This window comes from Scyliorhinus torazame, chromosome 5, assembly GCF_047496885.1.
Source record: "Scyliorhinus torazame isolate Kashiwa2021f chromosome 5, sScyTor2.1, whole genome shotgun sequence".
Taxonomy (NCBI): domain Eukaryota; kingdom Metazoa; phylum Chordata; class Chondrichthyes; order Carcharhiniformes; family Scyliorhinidae; genus Scyliorhinus; species Scyliorhinus torazame.
Window position 1 is genome coordinate 109,716,658 of NC_092711.1, and position 18,388 is coordinate 109,735,045.

General features: G+C 46.3%; 1 long non-coding RNA gene across 1 annotated transcript; it reads right to left on the reverse strand.

Moving 5' to 3' along the window:
* Positions 1-6,547: 6,547 nt before the first annotated feature.
* On the reverse strand, positions 6,548-15,398 carry LOC140419403 (uncharacterized). The gene is made up of 3 exons (XR_011945760.1): positions 15,202-15,398; positions 13,133-13,303; positions 6,548-12,195 (listed from the first exon to the last, which is right to left on the reverse strand). It is a non-coding gene; the product is annotated as an uncharacterized lncRNA (long non-coding RNA).
* Between the last annotated feature and the right edge of the window lie 2,990 nt (positions 15,399-18,388).

The window sequence follows — 18,388 nt, forward strand, 5'->3', positions numbered from 1 at the left end:
CATTGGAGGGATACAAGATAGCCAGGAGGGAACTGAAGAAAGGGATTAGGAGAGCTCAGAGATGGCATGAACAATCTTTGGCGGTTAGGATCAAGTAAAACCCCAAGGCCTTTTACACATATATGAGAAATATGAGAATGATTAGAGCGAGGGTAGGTCCGATCAAGGACAGTAGCGGGAGATTGTGTATTGAGTCTGAAGAGATAGGAGAGGTCTTGAACGAGTACTTTTCTTCTGTATTTACAAATGAGAGGGGCGATATTGTTGGAGAGGACAGTGTGAAACAGATTGGTAAGCTCGAGGAAATACTTGTTCGGAAGGAAGATGTGTTGGGCATTTTGAAAAACCTGAGGATAGACAAGTCCCCCGGGCCTGACAGGATATATCCAAGGATTCTATGGGAAGCAAGAGATGAAATTGCAGAGCCGTTGGCAATGATCTTTTCGTCCTCACTGTCAACAGGGGTGGTACCAGGGGATTGGAGAGTGGCGAATGTCGTGCCCCTGTTCAAAAAAGGGACTAGGGATAACCCTGGGAATTACAGGCCAGCTAGTCTTACTTCGGTGGTAGGCAAAGTAATGGAAAGGGTACTGAAGGATAGGATTTCTGAGCATCTGGAAAGACACTGCTTGATTAGGGATAGTCAGCACGGATTTGTGAGGGGTAGGTCTTGCCTTACAAGTCTTATTGAATTCTTTGAGGAGGTGACCAAGCATGTGGATGAAGGTAAAGCAGTGGATGTAGTGTACATGGATTTTAGTAAGGCATTTGATAAGGTTCCCCATGGTAGGCTTCTGCAGAAAGTAAGGAGGCATGGGATAGTGGGAAGTTTGGCCAGTTGGATAACGAACTGGCTAACCGATAGAAGTCAGAGAGTGGTGGTGGATGGTGAATATTCAGCCTGGATCCCAGTTACCAGTGGCGTACCGCAGGGATCAGTTCTGGGTCCTCTGCTGTTTGTGATTTTCATTAATGACTTGGATGAGGGAGTTGACGGGTGGGTCAGTAAATTTGCAGACGATACGAAGATTGGTGGAGTTGTGGATGGTGAGGAGGGCTGTTGTCGGCTGCAAAGAGACATAGATTGGATGCAGAGCTGGGCTGAGAAGTGGCAGATGGAGTTTAACCCTGAAAAGTGTGAGGTTGTCCATTTTGGAAGGACAAATATGAATGCGGAATACAGGGTTAACGGTAGAGTTCTTGGCAATGTGGAGGAGCAGAGAAATCTTGGGGTCTATGTTCATACATCTTTGAAAGTTGCCACTCAAGTGGATAGAGCTGTGAAGAAGGCCTATGGTGTGCTCGCGTTCATTAACAGAGGGATTGAATTTAAGAGCCGTGAGGTGATGATGCAGCTGTACAAAACTTTGGTAAGGCCACATTTGGAGTACTGTGTACAGTTCTGGTCGCCTCATTTTAGGAAGGATGTGGAAGCTTTGGAAAAGGTGCAAAGAAGATTTACCAGGATGTTGCCTGGAATGGAGAGTAGGTCTTACAAGGAAAGGTTGAGGGTGCTAGGCCTTTTCTCATTCGAACGGAGAAGGATGAGGGGCGACTTGATAGAGGTTTATAAGATGATCAGGGGAACAGATAGACAGTCAGAGACTTTTTCCCCGGGTGGAACAAACCATTACAAGGGGACATAAATTTAAGGTGAAAGGTGGAAGATATAGGAGGGATATCAGAGGTAGGTTCTTTACCCAGAGAGTAGTGGGGGCATGGAATGCACTGCCTGTGGAAGTAGTTGAGTCGGAAACATTAGGGACCCTCAAGCAGCTATTGGATAGGTACATGGATTACAGTAAAATGATATAGTTTAGATTTATTTGTTCTCAAGGGCAGCACGGTAGCATTGTGGATAGCACAATGCTTCACAGCTCCAGGGTCCCAGGTTCGATTCCGGCTTGGGTCACTGTCTGTGCGGAGTCTGCACGTCCTCCCCATGTCTGCGTGGGTTTCCTCCGGGTGCTCCGGTTTCCTTCCACAGTCCGAAGATGTGCAGGTTAGGTGAATTGGCCAATGATAAATTGCCCTTAATGTCCAAAATTGCCCTTGGTGTTGGGTGGAGGTGTTGAGTTTGGGTAGTCTGCTCTTTCCAGGAGCCGGTGCAGACTCAAAGGGCCGAATGGCCTCCTCCTGCACTGTAAATTCAATGATAATCTATGATTAATCTTGGACAAAGGTTCGGCACAACATCGTGGGCCGAAGGGCCTGTTCTGTGCTGTATTTTCTAAGACTCTAAGATCCCAGGGAAGAGAGGCTTTAGTTACCAGGAGAGATTAGAGAAACTGGGGCTCTTTTCATTCGAACAAAGGCTGACTGTAGATCAGAGGGTGGGGGGTTCGATTCCAGCCTTGGGTGACTGTGTAAAGTTTACACTTCCTCCCTTGTCTGCGTGGGTTCCTTCCAGGTGCTCCGGTTTCCTCCCACAGTCCAACGATGCACAGGTTAGGTGGATTGGCCATTCTAAAAGATTTCCCCTGAGTGGCCAAAGGTTAGGTGAGGTTCTGGGAATAGGGTGGAGGAGTGGTCCCGAGTGGGGTGCCGCATTGGAGGGTTGGTGCAGACTTGATGGGCCAAATGGCCTCCTTCTGCACCATAGTGATTCTATGGAACTGAAAAAGTCTCATATGAAATATCAATCAGACTGTACAACAATGTTCAAGACCCTCACTGTCCCTCTGGGCCTGCGGGGTGTGTGTGTTTGTGGGAAGGGGGGACGGGACGGACGGACGGACGGGGGGGACAGTGGACGCACCGGTGATGGTTTCTCTTAGCTCTGAATGAAATGTTATTTTTAAAGTGAAGGGTGCCTGTACTGGAAAAGCTGAGTACCAAGCGCCAGCTTGAACCATTCTCCAATCAGTTATAGCACAGCTCCCTCTACATTGCCCCATGAAACACTCCCAAGGCAGACACAAAATGGTGTTAGATACAGAGTAAATCTCCCTCGATGCTGTCCCCATCAAACACTCCAATAGGTATAACACAATGTTAGATACAATGTATATCCTCCTCTGCACTGTCCCCACCAAACACTCCCAGGACAGGTACAACACAGAGTTTGATACAGAGTCAAGCTCCAGTTACACTCTATCATCAAACACTCCCAGGCCAGGTGCAGCACGAGGTTAGATTCAGAAAAAATCTCCTTATAGACTGACCCCATCAAACACTCCCAGCATAGGTACAACACAAGAGTTAGATACAGAGTAAAGCTGCCTCTCCACTGACCCCCATCAACCACTCCCAGGACAGGTACAACACGGGGTTAGATACGGAGTAAAGCTCCAGTTCCCCTTTATCCTCAAACACTGCCAGGTGCAGATACACAGGCAGGTTAGCAAAACCAAGGGGCTGGTTTAGCACGCTGGGCTAAATCGCTGGCTTTTAAAGCAGACCAAGGCGGGCCAGCAGCAAGGCTCAATTACCGTACCAGCCTCCCCGAACAGGCGCCGGAATGTGGCGACTAGGGGCTTTTCACAGTAACTTCATTGAAGCCTACTCGTGACAATAAGCGATTTTCATTTTCATTTCATTTTCAAAACCATTCCTGGATGCCAAGTATAGGAGAGACAGTATGGAAGGTATGGCGAGCTGGGACTGTTAAAATTTGGTTTTGGGATCGCAGATTACCCACAAAGTGGAGTGGGGGAATGGGGTTAGATCAAGCTTAAAGCACATCCAGGTAGGTAAATCCCTGGAAACTGATGAAATGTATCCCAGGACGTTGTGGAAGGCTGGGGGGGGGGGGGGGGGAAATTGCGGGTCCCCGAGCAGAGATATTTGAATCGTCGACAGCCACAGGTGAGGTGCCTGAAGATTGGAGGGTAGCAAATATTGTGCCTTTGTTTCAGAAAGGCCAGAGGGAAAAGCCTGGGAACTACAGACTGGTGAGCCTCACGTCTGTGGTGGGTAAATTGTTGGAAGGTATTCTGAGAGACAGGATCTACCGGCATTTAGAGAGGCAAGGACTGATTAGGGACAGCCAGCATGGCTTTGTGAGTGGAAAATCATGCCTCACAAATTTGGTTGAGTTTTTTAAAGGGGTATCCAACAAGGTAGATGAGAGCAGTGCAGTTGACCTTGTCTACATGGACCTTAGCAAGGCCTTTGACAAGGTACTGCATGGTAGGTTGTTGCACAAGGTTAAATCTCACGGGATCCAGGATGAGGTAGTCAATTGGATACAAAATTGGCTTGGCGACAGAAGCCAAAGGGTAGTTGTAGAAGGTTGTTTTTCCAACTGGAGGCCTGTGACCAGCGATGTGCCTCAGGGATCAGTGCTGGGTCCAATGTTATTTGTTATTGAAATTAATGATTTGGAGGAGAATGTAGGAGGCATGGTTAGTAAGTTTGCAAATGACACCAAGATTCAGTGAAGAATGTTATTTAGGATTGCATCAGAACTTGATCAATTGGACCAGTGGGCCGATCAATGGCAGATGGGAATTAAATTTAGATAAATGTGAGGTGATACATTTTGGTTGATTGAATCGGGGCAGGACCTACTCAGTTAATGGGAGGGAGTTGGGGAGAGTGAAAGAACAAAGAGATCTAGGAGTACAGGTTCATAGCTCCTTGAAAGTGGAGTCAGATGTGGACAGGGTGATGAAGAACGCATTCGGCATACTTGGTTTCATTGGTGAGAACATTGAATACAGGAGTTGGGACGTCTGGCTGAACTTGTACAAGACATTGGTATGGCCACACTTAGAGCACTGTGTACATTTCTGGTCCTATTATAGAAAGGATATTATTAAACTAGAAAGAGCGCGGAAAAGATTTACTCGGATGCGACCAGGACTTGATGGTTTGAGTTAGGAGAGGCTGGATAGACTAGGAATTTTTTCCCTGGAGAATAGAAGGCTTAAGGGTGATCTTACAGAGGTCTGCAAAATAATGAGGGGCATAGATAAGGTAGATAGTCAACATCTTTTCCCAAAGGTAGAGGCGTCTAGAACTAGAGGGCATAGGTTTAAGATGAGAGGGGAGAGATATAAAAGAGTACAGAGGGGAATTTTTTTCACACAGAGGCTTGCGAGTATCAGACAGTTCTATGGGAAAGCTGGGTATAGAGGGTTATGGGCCAAATGCGGGCAATTTAGACGAGCTCAGTGGTAAAAACTGGGCGGCATGGACAAGTTGGGCCGAAGGGCCAGTTTTCATGCTGTAAACCTCTCTGACTCTATACAACTGCAGCAAAACATCCCTACATTTATATTAGATTTTCTTTGCAATAAACAATATTCCACTGACCTTCCTAATCACTTGCTGCACCTGCAGACTAACTTGGGATCGGGCACCGGGATCCCTCTGTACCTCAGAGTTCTGCAATCTCCCTCCATTTAAATAATAGTTTTATTTAACACTTCCTGACAAGGTGGACAATTCACATTTTCCAAAGTTATGCTCCATTTGTCATTTGCCCACTCACTTAACATATTTGTAGTCCTTTGCAGACTCCTTCAATCCACTTCACAAATTACTTTCCTACCCGTCTTTAAGCATCAGAAAATTTAGCCGCCATTCAATCCCGTCATCCACCACATTCATACAGATTGTAAATGGGTGAGAGCCCAGCACTGATCCTGGTGACATTCCGCTTGTCACATCTTACCCACCCAGAAATGACCCATTTATACCGACTGGCTGCTTCCTGTTCGCTAACCAATCCTCTAACCATGCTGATATGTTGCCCCCACACCATGAGCTCATATTTTGTGTAATAATCTTTGATGTGGCTCCTTGGGAAATACCTTCTGCAAATCCAGACAAAGCACATCTACAGGTTCTCCTTTATTGACATCCCTTGTTACTTCCTCAGAGAACATTGATAAATTAGTCAGTCACGATTGATTCCCTGAACCCATTTTCAAACACTGTCAAAAGAAAATTCAAATCCCCTCTACCCCTCCGGCTCCTTTGCCAATTACCTTAGAGGGACTCATTTTCTGTTAACCTCTCACCCACTTTCCTGAAAGTGAACAGATTTAATCAGGAAATGTCCAACAAATTCAAATATTTTCCTGTTAAAAGATTATTGACGAAACAGAACATGGTTAAAAAAAACTAACAGAAAATTACTTGAGGATCAAAGATAACCAGAGTAACAGAATGTTCACAATATTCTGGTCCCAAATGGTTTCCCTTCGACTCCTCTGTACCCTGTTCCCATGACTCCCCACTTTGGACAAGGGGGCACTGAACCCTGGGGGTAACATCACCATCAGCACCGGTCACCCTCGCCCCTGAACCCCGATTGGTTGTTGGTGCAGTTCCCAGCCGGTCCTCCAGCACCTTCCTGTCTCTATTAGCGACGCCCATGGCAGTTTCCCAATGTGGCACAGGTCCCGTAATTCTCAGCTAAATTCAGCCCTCAGCTCCATCAACTGGCTGTCAGTGACATGAGCAATAGAGACAGAAAGGTGCCAGAGGGTCAAATAGGAAGACAAAACTTGTGGATTTGGACCCCCATAAACTTCAGCAACTTCTTATAAAAAATTCAAATCCCCAGTCAACAAATTAAAGGATCACACGACGGGACTTCAAGTTTTATGACTTTTAATACAACAAACAAACAAACTAGAAGCTACTTTAACTTGGAAACCTACACATAAACTATAAAATAGAACTTTCCCCTTTTACATAACCGACAATCACACTCCACGATTATAGTTAATCTGTCTTGGAAGTCGAAATTTAATTGTCTCAGAACCTGTCCAAAGTGATGATTCATTCCCGAGGATTTACTTCAGTTCTTCAACCAAGACACTGAGAAACAAAGGGAGAATAGAATAGAATGTGAATTGGCAAAATACATAAAGATTGACTGTTAAAGCTTCTGTGGCTACATAAAAAGGAAACGTTTGGCTCAGACAAAGGTTTGTCTGTTCCAGATAGAGTCAGGAGAATTTAGAATGAGAAATAGAGATCTCTCCAGCCACCTCGTTGAACACTCTGGGATGTAGATCATCAGCTTTTGGGGATTTATTCACTTTCAACCCCTGGATAACTGGGGCTCTTTCTGGGGAAGGTGGGACCTCTACAGACAGGATGGTCTACATCTAAACCTGAGGGGCACAAATATCCTGGGGGGGGAGATTTGTTAGTGCTCTATGGGGGGGTTTAAACTAATGCAGCAGGGGCATGGGAACCTGGATTGTAGTTTTAGGGTAAGGGAGAATGAGAGTATAGAGGTCAGGAGCTCAGATTTGACGTTGCAGGAGGGGGCCAGTGTTCAGGTAGGTGGTTTGAAGTGTGTCTACTTCAATGCCAGGAGTATACGAAATAAGGTAGGGGAACTGGCAGCATGGGTTGGTACCTGGGACTTCGATGTTGTGGCCATTTCGGAGACATGGATAGAGCAGGGACAGGAATGGATGTTGCAGGTTCCGGGGTTTAGGTGTTTTAGTAAGCTCAGAGAAGGAGGCAAAAGAGGGGGAGGTGTGGCGCTGCTAGTCAAGAGCAGTATTACGGTGGCGGAGAGGATGCTAGATGGGGACTCATCTTCCGAGGTAGTATGGGCTGAGGTTAGAAACAGGAAAGGAGAGGTCACACTGTTGGGAGTCTTCTATAGGCCTCCAAATAGTTCTAGGGATGTAGAGGAAAGGGTGGCGAGGATGATCCTGGATAAGAGCGAAAGTAACAGGGTAGTTATTATGGGAGACTTTAACTTTCCAAATATTGACTGGAAAAGATATAGTTTGAGTACATTAATTGGGTCGTTTTTTGTACAGTGTGTGCAGGAGGGTTTCCTGACACAGTTTGTTGACAGGCCAACAAGAGGCGAGGCCACGTTGGATTTGGTTTTGGGTAATGAACCAGGCCAGGTGTTGGATTTGGAGGTAGGAGAGCACTTTGGGGACAGTGACCACAATTCGGTGACGTTTACGTTAAGGATGGAAAGGGATAAGTAGACACCGCAGGGCAAGAGTTATAGCTGGGGGAAGGGAAATTATGATGCCATTAGACGTGACTTGGGGGGGATAAGGTGGAGAAGTAGGCTGCAAGTGTTGGACACACTGGATAAGTGGAGCTTGTTCAAGGATCAGCTACTGCGTGTTCTTGATAAGTATGTACCGGTCAGACAGGGAGGAAGGTGCCGAGCGAGCGAACCGTGGTTTAACAAAGAAGTGGAATCTCTTGTTAAGAGGAAGAAGGAGGCCTATGTGAAGATGAGGTGTGAAGTTTCAGTTGGGGCGATGGATAGTTACAAGGTAGCTAGGAAGGATCTAAAGAGAGAGCTAAGACGAGCAAGGAGGGGACATGAGAAGTATTTGGCAGGAAGGATCAAGGAAAACCCAAAAGCTTTCTATCGGTATGTCAGGGATAAGCGAATGACTAGGGAAAGAGTAGGACCAGTCAAGGACAGGGATGGGAAGTTGTGTGTAGAGTCTGAAGAGATAGGCGAGATACTAAATGAATATTTTTCGTCAGTATTCACTCAGGAAAAAGATAATGTTGTGGAAGAGAATGCTGAGCTCCAGGTAAATAGATTAGATGGCATTGAGGTACGTAGGGAAGAGGTGTTGGCAATTCTGGACAGGCTGAAAATAGATAAGTCCCCGGGACCTGATGGGATTTATCCTAGGATTCTCTGGGAGGCCAGGGAAGAGATTGCTGGACCATTGGCTTTGATTTTTATGTCATCATTGGCTACAGGAATAGTGCCAGAGGACTGGAGGATAGCAAATGTGGTCCCTTTGTTCAAAAAGGGGAGCAGAGACAACCCCGGCAACTATAGACCGGTGAGCCTCACGTCTGTAGTGGGTAAAGTCTTGGAGGGGATTATAAGAGACAAGATTTATAATCATTTAGATAGGAATAATATGATCAGGGATAGTCAGCATGGCTTTGTGAAGGGTAGGTCATGCCTCACAAACCTTATCGAGTTCTTTGAGAAGGTGACTGAACAGGTAGACGAGGGTCGAGCAGTTGATGTGGTGTATATGGATTTCAGCAAAGCGTTTGATAAGGTTCCCCACGGTAGGCTATTGCAGAAAATACGGAGGCTGGGGATTGAGGGTGATTTAGAGATGTGGATCAGAAATTGGCTAGCTGAAAGAAGACAGAGGGTGGTGGTTGATGGGAAATGTTCAGAATGGAGTTCAGTCACAAGTGGAGTACCACAAGGATCTGTTCTGGGGCCGTTGCTGTTTGTCATTTTTATCAATGACCTAGAGGAAGGCGCAGAAGGGTGGGTGAGTAAATTTGCAGACGATACTAAAGTCGGTGGTGTTGTCGATAGTGTGGAAGGATGTAGCAGGTTACAGAGGGATATAGATAAGCTGCAGAGCTGGGCTGAGAGGTGGCAAATGGAGTTTAATGTAGAGAAGTGTGAGGTGATTCACTTTGGAAGGAATAACAGGAATGTGGAATATTTGGCTAATGGTAAAGTTCTTGAAAGTGTGGATGAGCAGAGGGATCTAGGTGTCCATGTGCATAGATCCCTGAAAGTTGCCACCCAGGTTGATAGGGTTGTGAAGAAGGCCTATGGAGTGTTGGCCTTTATTGGTAGAGGGATTGAGTTCCGGAGTCAGGCGGTCAAGTTGCAGCTGTACAGAACTCTGGTACGGCCGCATTTGGAGTATTGCGTACAGTTCTGGTCACCGCATTATAGGAAGGACGTGGAGGCTTTGGAGTGGGTGCAGAGGAGATTTACCAGGATGTTGCCTGGTATGGAGGGAAAATCTTATGAGGAAAGGCTGATGGACTTGAGGTTGTTTTCGTTGGAGAGAAGAAGGTTAAGAGGAGACTTAATAGAGGCATACAAAATGATCAGGGGGTTGGATAGGGTGGACAGTGAGAGCCTTCTCCCGCGGATGGAAATGGCTGGCACGAGGGGACATAGCTTTAAAGCTGAGGGGTAATAGATATAGGACAGAGGTCAGAGGTAGGTTCTTTACGCAAAGAGTAGTGAGGCCGTGGAATGCCCTACCTGCTACAGTAGTGAACTCGCCAACATTGAGGGCATTTAAAAGTTTATTGGATAAACATATGGATGATAAAGGTATAGTGTAGGTTAGATGGCTTTTGTTTCGGTGCAACATCGTGGACCGAAGGGCCTGTACTGCGCTGTATTGTTCTATAACCCCATTCATTTCTCCAGTACAACTTCTTCACCAATACTAATCTCCACCAGTCCCTTGGTTCTCTGGTGTTTTGGGGACAATTTCTGTATCTTCCTCTGTGAAGACAGACATTGTTTAGTTTCTCTGCATTTCCTCATTCCCCATTCTAAACTCTCCTGTCTCTGCCTGAAATGGACCCACATTGGTCTTTGCTAATCTTTTCCTTTTCACATTCCTGCAGAAGCTTTTCCAGTCGTTTTTTATGTTTCTCGCCAGTTTGCTCTCATCAGTTTCTTGGTCCTCCTTTGCTGAATTCTAATGGATCTCATGGAATTTTTAACTTTTCTTGTTAGTCACGGTTGCATCACTTTTCCTGTTGGATTTTTGTTCCTGAAAGGAATCTATATTTGTTGTGTATATGTGAAATAAAAGTTGCAAAAATCCCAGAGGACCATAGGCTGCTCTCCCCTTTGACAGAGAGAGAGCTGACTGGAGGTGATTTAACCCGAGGGTCAGCACACCTCAGGCAAGGGGCCTGGTTGCGAAGGCGAGGCCTTCATGAATAAACTCAGCCAGTATGGGAGTTGAATCCTCACTGTTGACCTTGCTCTGCAACACAAACCAGCCGTGCAGACAACTGAGCTAACCGACCCCCTGATAAATATGTAATAATTCCTTAAATATTAGGTATTCACTGTACCAATCAGTTTCCCAGTCCACCTCAGGCAACTTGACGCTGATAACCTGATAGTTTCCTTCTGTCAGGGACACCCAGATAACTTAAACAAAGTAACCATGTAACCACCAGGGCCCATCTCCATGGCAACGTGGCATGCTTTGGGGGGTTTGAAACAGAAATGGAAACTAAATATCTTCAAACTTCCAAACATCCTTTCACTCTGTGATCCTTGTGCAATTTTGAAGCCAGGTTTTAGCAACCAGGCTCAAAGAGAATCAGCCCACTGGAGGCAAGGTGGTGAGACCGGCCAGTCCAGCAGAAAGAAACCCTCCGACCATCCCACTGACCACCTGTCAGAATTAACAAAATGCAGTCCTGGGTGTAGAGCAGAAACAATAACAGCAGAATCCAAGCCCTGTAATCGATTATGAAATTGTTGGTGTCACAGCAAGTCCAATGAAACATGCAATCACGTCTCACATTGAGAAGTGGACGGCGTCTCCCCAGTGTGAACTCGCTGGTGTCTCCGCCGGTTGGATAATAGAGTAAATCCTTTCCCACACTGAGAGCAGGTGAATGGCCTCTCCCCAGTGTGAACTCGCTGGTGTGTCTGCAGGTGAGATAACTGAGTGAATCCCTTCCCACACTGAGAGCAGGTGAATGGCCTCTCCCCAGTGTGAACTCGCTGGTGTGTCTGCAGGTGAGATAACCGAGTGAATCCCTTCCCACACTGAGAGCAGGTGAATGGCTTCTCCCCAGTGTGAACTCGCTGGTGTGTCTGCAGGGTGGATAAATGTGCAAATCCTTTCCCACACTGAGAGCAGGTGAATGGCCTCTCCCCAGTGTGAACTCGCTGGTGTGTCTGCAGGTGAGATAACTGAGTGAATCCCTTCCCACACTGAGAGCAGGTGAATGGCCTCTCTCCAGTGTGACTGCGTCGATGAAGCTCCAGCAGAGATGGGGCTTTGAATCCCTTCCCACAGTCCCCACATTTCCACGGTTTCTCCATGTTTTGGGTCTCCTGATGTCTCTCCAGGCAGGACAATCAGTTGAAGCCTCGTCCACAACACGAGTACGGTCCCTCCCCGCTCTGAATATTGTGATGTTTTTCAGATTGTGTCACTGGTTAAAGCTCTTTCCTCAGTCAGTTCACTGGAACACCCCCACTCGGGTGTGTGTTGTGTGGGTCTCGGTGTTTTTCCAGTCACACTGATGTTTCCACAGTCAGTTCACTGGAACACTCTCACCCGGGTGTGTGTTGTGTGGGTCTCGGTGCTTTTCCTGTCACACTGATGGTTGAAATATTTAGCTGACTGTTCGGGGAAACATTTCTCCTTCTAGATTCAAAGCCCGATGATATCCAGGTTCTAAGGAAATAAGTGACTGTCAGATCGAGACGTAACGTTTGAGATTTCTGTCTGTAATTCCTCCTCGTCTAATATCCTGTAAAAACAATTTCCAAAATTCATCACTGTCAGTACAGGATAGAAACTCAGAACAGACAATTCTAGTTTCTATGTCACTTTTTTTCCTCTCTCTTATTCCCCGAAAGCTGTACATGTCCATCCCACACATTCCCTCCATTCTCACTCTGCTGTATCTCATATTGACCCTCCTAATTCTCCTGAAGGTGCTGATTCAGGTTGATTGACAAATCCAAGCGCACAGCTTCCTGTCCAGGAGATCATAACAAATATGAGCTGCAGTCGGCCATTCGGCCCATCGAGCCTTATCCATTCAATGGGACCATTGGCTAATCTACCTCAGCACCGTTTTCCCACACTATCCCTCATATCCCTCGACATCTTCAATATCTCGAAACCGATCAGTCTGTGTCTTGAAAATATTTGATGACTGAAGCTCCAGAATCCTCGAGGATAGAGAATACCAAATCTTCACCACATCGTCGAGTAAAGAAATCCCTTCTCATCTCAGCTTTCTCTCCATTTACCTGCAAGTTCCGCATAACACTCAACATCCTCATCAATCAGATTTCAGACTGGGAGTGGGGTGGTGTCAGGCATGCGATACAGGTGCGGGAGTAGCTGCTTTTCCACAGGTTCTGGTGCCACTAACCTACAATCTGACACTTATCCTGATTGCCTGGCACTCATCTACCTAATCCTTGAATTCATATTTGTTATCGTGTCCCTGGAAGATTTCAGGGTTCGGATTGGTAGGATTATGCTGGAAAACGTGAAGAAATGCATTGATAAAACAGCACAGGTGGATTCAGTGGGAATGGAGCCGCCTTTTCAACATGGCGGCCTGACCCTCAGGAGGTCTCTCGACCGCTAGGAGGTCTCTCGACCCCACGCTCTCTGGGGCTCTCTGGGAGGCGGCGAAAATGATGACTGTCAACATTATCCGTGTTACTGACCAGAGGCGGAGTGTGCTGACTCAATATCTGTGAGCTCATGAGGCCCAGCTCCAAAACGCCATGGAGAGGCTCGATGGTCCGGAGGAGAGAATCCTGAACATTCAGCAAGATGCTTCCGTCGAATTCAATCCTTTGAAAACCAGTCAAGTGGCTGGCGGAGGTCCTGGAGAACTGAGGTTCGGAAAAAGAACATCTGAGTCATTGGCCTGTCAGATGGTCATCATAGAATTTACAGTGAAGGAGGCCACTCAGCCCATCGAGTCTGCGCCTTGGAAACAGCACCCCACCCAAGCCCATACCTCCACCCCATCCCCGTAACCCCACCTAACCTTTTATTTGAGCACGAAGGGCAATTTATCGTGGCCAATCCACCGAACCTGCACATCTTTGGACTGTGCGAGGAAACTTGAGCACCCGGCGGAAACCCATGCAGACACGGGGAGAATGTGCAGACTCCGCACAGATAGTGACCCAAGCTGGGAATCGAACCTGGGACCCTGGATCTACCACTGTGCTACTGTGCTGCCCATAAATTATGATATTTTCTGTCCATTTAGTGTGGAGAGTAAGACTCCCGTTAGGTTCTTAGAGGATCGACTGCCACGTTTTCTCGAGCTGGATGTGAAGCCTGGGCGTTCCAAATTAGAAAGGGAGCATCGGTCTTTGAGGCCGAGGGATAGTTTTCATCCCAGGCCTGTAATCATTCGCTTCCACAACTTGAGAGAATGTCCTGGAGAGGGAACGATGAGGTGGAACCTGGCTGCAGGAAGGAGTGAGGATTTACTTCTTCCAGGAATTTCGGCAGCAACACAAACGAAGCGTCGAGGCCTCGATGAGGTTCAAAGGCAACGCAAGGCTGTGCGGCGTGAATTACGTTGTGCGTTATCCTGAGACCCGAAAAATGGTATCCAACAACTCCGTCAAGTCTTTCAATAATCCAACTATTACCTTGGCCTTCATGAAATCCATGAAGGGCAAGGATCTGAAGGGATGGTTTGCAGCTCTAACTAACTCAGGTGCTAATCAGGACTCTTCGCCCTATCATGGTATCGTTGTCTGAATTTCAGAATCACAGAAATACACACAGGGACAGGAGTAGGCCATTCATCCCCTCGCATCTGTCCTGCCATTTAGTGAGATCATGGCTGATCTGTGACCTAACTCCATATCCCTGAATATCTTTGCTTAACAAAACTCTACCTCCGATTTAAACTTAACAACTGATCCAGCTTCACCTGCTGTGTGTGGGAGAGAGTTCCAAACCTCTCCCACCCTGTGTGTGAAGATGTTCTTCCGAACAACTCTCCAGAACGGTCTAGCCCTAATTTTTAGACAATGATCCCTAATTATAGAATCTCCAACCAGTGGAAATAGTTGATCTTTATCTACCCTGTCTTTCCCTGTTAATATCTTAAATACATCAATTAGATCACACCTTAAATGTCTAAATTCCAGCAAAAACAGGCCTAATTTGTGGTTAAAACTTTGGGTCCGAGTCTCTGCAATCTCTCACTCGCCTCCAACAGCATCCTGGGACACAATTCATCCAGAGCTAGTAATCTAATAAACTTACTGGGCGGCACGGTAGCATAGTGGTTAGCACTGCTGCTTCACAGCACCAGGGATCCAGGTTCGATTCCGAGCTTGGTTCTCTGTCTGTGTGGAGTCTGCTCATTCTCCCTGTGTCTGCGTGTGTTTCCTCTGGGTGCTCCGGTTTCCTCCCACAAGTCCCGAACGATGAGCTTAGTAGGTGAATTGGACATTCTGAATTCTCCCTCTGTGTGCCCGAACAGGCGCCGGAGTGTGGCGACTGGGGGATTTTCACAGTAACTTCATTGCAGTGTTAATGTATGCCTACTTGTGACAATAATAAAGATTATTATGAATGGGTCGAAGGGCCTCTTTCCGTGCTGTAAAGAGAGGGACTTTATAGAGAAACTGCCAAAGCCTCAACACTCACCAGCTCTGAGGACACACCTTAGCTCCCTTTCCAATCTGAAAGCAGCCTGAGCTGGATTTACATTCCCCTTAATTGATCATTGCTGGGTGATAATCCTGTACTTCCTCACCTCACACCACTGTGACAGCACCTTCACTACACAGACTGCAGCAACTGACCAAACATCACCTTCCCAGTTATTCCTGAAGGCACCACCTTCCCAACCTGGCCCCTTGCCTGAGGTGCGGTGATCCTCAGGTCACATCACCGCCGGTCAGCTCTCTCCCGGGACCAGGCCCTGGTTCACAGCCGCCATCTTGGGGAAGCAGAGCGCATGCGCTAGCGTCTTGGCGATGCAACAGTTAGTAGGCGGGGCCTGAAGGTTTCTGTTCTCCAGCCGGGTCCTAGCGCCCGCAGAGTTAGTCTTTGGTAAACAGGTTCCAAAAAATTTCACCCACTCCCAAACTGAAGTTGATGTTTGTGGCCTGGAGGTGTCTGTGGATCACGTAGACATTCAGTGTGAGAGGCTGCAGCCTCTGTATAGTTACCTGAAGGCGGTTATACAGCGTTTGATTACATTTCATGATCCTTTCCAGTTCATTATCGGGATGTTTGTGTGATATTTTCTTACCCTCAGAGTGATCTTTCTTTATTTAAAATACATTTCAGCAGCAGGCTGACTGGTGATTTTTAAACCGAAGATGGTTATTTATTGTCACACAATTTCCCTGGATGTTTGAACATCTCAGTCTCTCGTCTCTTTCACACTCACTGACACATACACAGAAATTAGATACAGATCAAGTTGAAGCTGTAATGATAAAAATGGAATGTAGACTGCAGTCTTTATATTGCTGCAGGTCTGTTGTCTTGTTATTGAGCTAATCCTTTAGTTGGAGTGAAGCGTTTTTAGAAACAAATAATTTTCATGAGTCTCTGAAGCTTCTTGTAGATGAATAGCTCGGAGGTTGGTTCTCAGGTGGACGTGGAAGCTGGAATAAGTACAGTACTGTGGCTGCACTGGAAAACATTCAGCTCTGCTGGTTCAGCTGGTTCCTGGTGCTTCAGGTGCTTCTCACACACACATTTGCTTTGTTCAGGGTTTATTATACTGCATCCCTGACAATTAACTGCAGGGTTAAAACTCTGAGACCCAGAACACCCGATACAATAGCAGTTTACGATGCTCACTCACGCTTATCTCTGTCCAAATTCGAGCTCATTCTCCGGTGTTCAATATGGCTCTTGGAGACCGACAGTCCAGAGATTTCATGCTCCTCAAATGCTGGTTCATCCTGACACAACGAGACATTTAAACTTCGCAGGTGGCTGCAAAGTTTCCTTATTCGGGACCGTGTTTAATTAAATATTGGTCACAGAATCGAATATTACCCACAGTTTAATGTCCATAATAACCTGTTAAGTTGCAGCCATCATGACAAAGTTTGTGGATCTTACAGTCTATAATATCTAGTATCCTTGTGCTGAGCGTGACATCCTGAATCTACTCTTGGGTCTTATTAAAACAGTGCATTGTAGCTGGGTGGTGTGGGCGGCACGGTAGCACAGTGGTAATGAAATTAAAATGAAAATCACTTATTGTCACAAGTAGGCTTCAAATGAAGTTACTGTGAAAAGCCCCTAGTCGCCACATTCCAGTACCTGTTCGGGGAGGCTGGTACTGGAATTGAACCGCGCTGCTGGCCTGCCTTGATCTGCTTTCAAAGCCAGTGATTTAGCCCTGTGCTAAACAGCCCCTGCACTGTTAGCACTGTTGCTTCACAACTCCAAGGTCCCAGGTTCGATGCCAAGCTTGGATCACTGTCTGTGTGGAGTCTGCAAGTTCTCCCTGTGGGTTTCCTCCGGGTGCTCCGGTTTCCTTCCACAAGTCCCGAAAGACATGCTGTTGGGTGAATTGGACATTCTGAATTCCCCCTCTATGTACCCAAATATGCGCCGGAGTGTGGTGACTAGGGACTTTTCACAGTAACTTCATTGCAGTGTTAATGTAAGGCTACTTGTGACAATAAAGATTATTATTAATATTATTATGGAGGCGGATGGGTGGTTACTCTGGCTGCCGACCGCTGTTCTGTGGTCTTGTCTATTCCCAGTGGCCCTGCAGAGGGAGCATGCGCTATCCACCAGAATGTTTGACACCTTCCACAACCAGTGGACACCTCAGCGGACAGAGTGTTTCAGAGACACTGGGAACAATATTCTGGTTCAGTTAGGAAGGTTCCCAACACTTTTGTTGGGACTTCTAGCTGATTTGGGTCTTTTATTTTGACTGGACCACATGCTTGGGAAAAACAAGAGAGGAAAGAAGGTTCGATAGAAACTAGAATGATCTGTTGTGAATTTCTATCCTATTCTTAAAATGATAATTTTTGTAAACTTCTTTTTCAGGCATTAGAACGGGAGGATTGGCAGCCTGGCAACTCGAACCAAATATAACATCGAGATCTGACAGTCACTCAATTCATTAGGATCTAAATATCACAAACTGTCAATGTGCTTGTCTGTTCTGACTGTGGGAAGAGATTTCAAACATCAGTGTGACTGGAAAAGCCCCGAGACACACACACACCTGAGTGGGAGTGATCCAGTGAACTGACTGTGGAAAGAGCTTTAACCAGTTACACAGCCTGAAAAATCATCTTGTTTCCTCTTGTGGGAGAGTCTAAGACCAAAGGGCATAATCTCAGAGTAAGGGATCTCAAATTTAGGACAGAGATGAGGAGACATTTCTTCTCTCAGAGGGCAGTGAATCTGGAATTCTTTAGCTGGCATTCTGTCTCTGGAGTTTACCAAAATAAGGCAAAGGTGAAGTTGGCTTTACCCGGATGGGCCGCTTGGTGGCGCAGTGGCGCTTTCACTGAGGGGCCATGAGTTCAGTAACATCCCAGACGGGACTGGTGAGAAATATCTGTCTGGGAAAGGGGAGAAAACTATATAATCGGGGAAATGGAGCGCTCCCGAAGGACCTGAGAGAAAGGAGTTCGGCAAAGTCTTATTTTCTTAATTTTTCATTCAATATTTATTGCAATTTCAGAGAAAATATTACAGAAAAGCTTATTTTGAATTAACAAAAGGGAACATAACGATTGAGGGTCACACTGAGAACAGAACACATGCCCTCTGAGCTGCCAAATGTATGTACAACTGTAACAGACATCAGAAAGAGAGAACAGGAGCTCAACATAAAGGGAAGGCAACTGTTGTAAATAAGGTACGAGATAAGTTACTTATTTAGACATGACATTGAGAGAAATTATTAGCTACAATTACATTACAGCCAAAATTACCTCGTACAT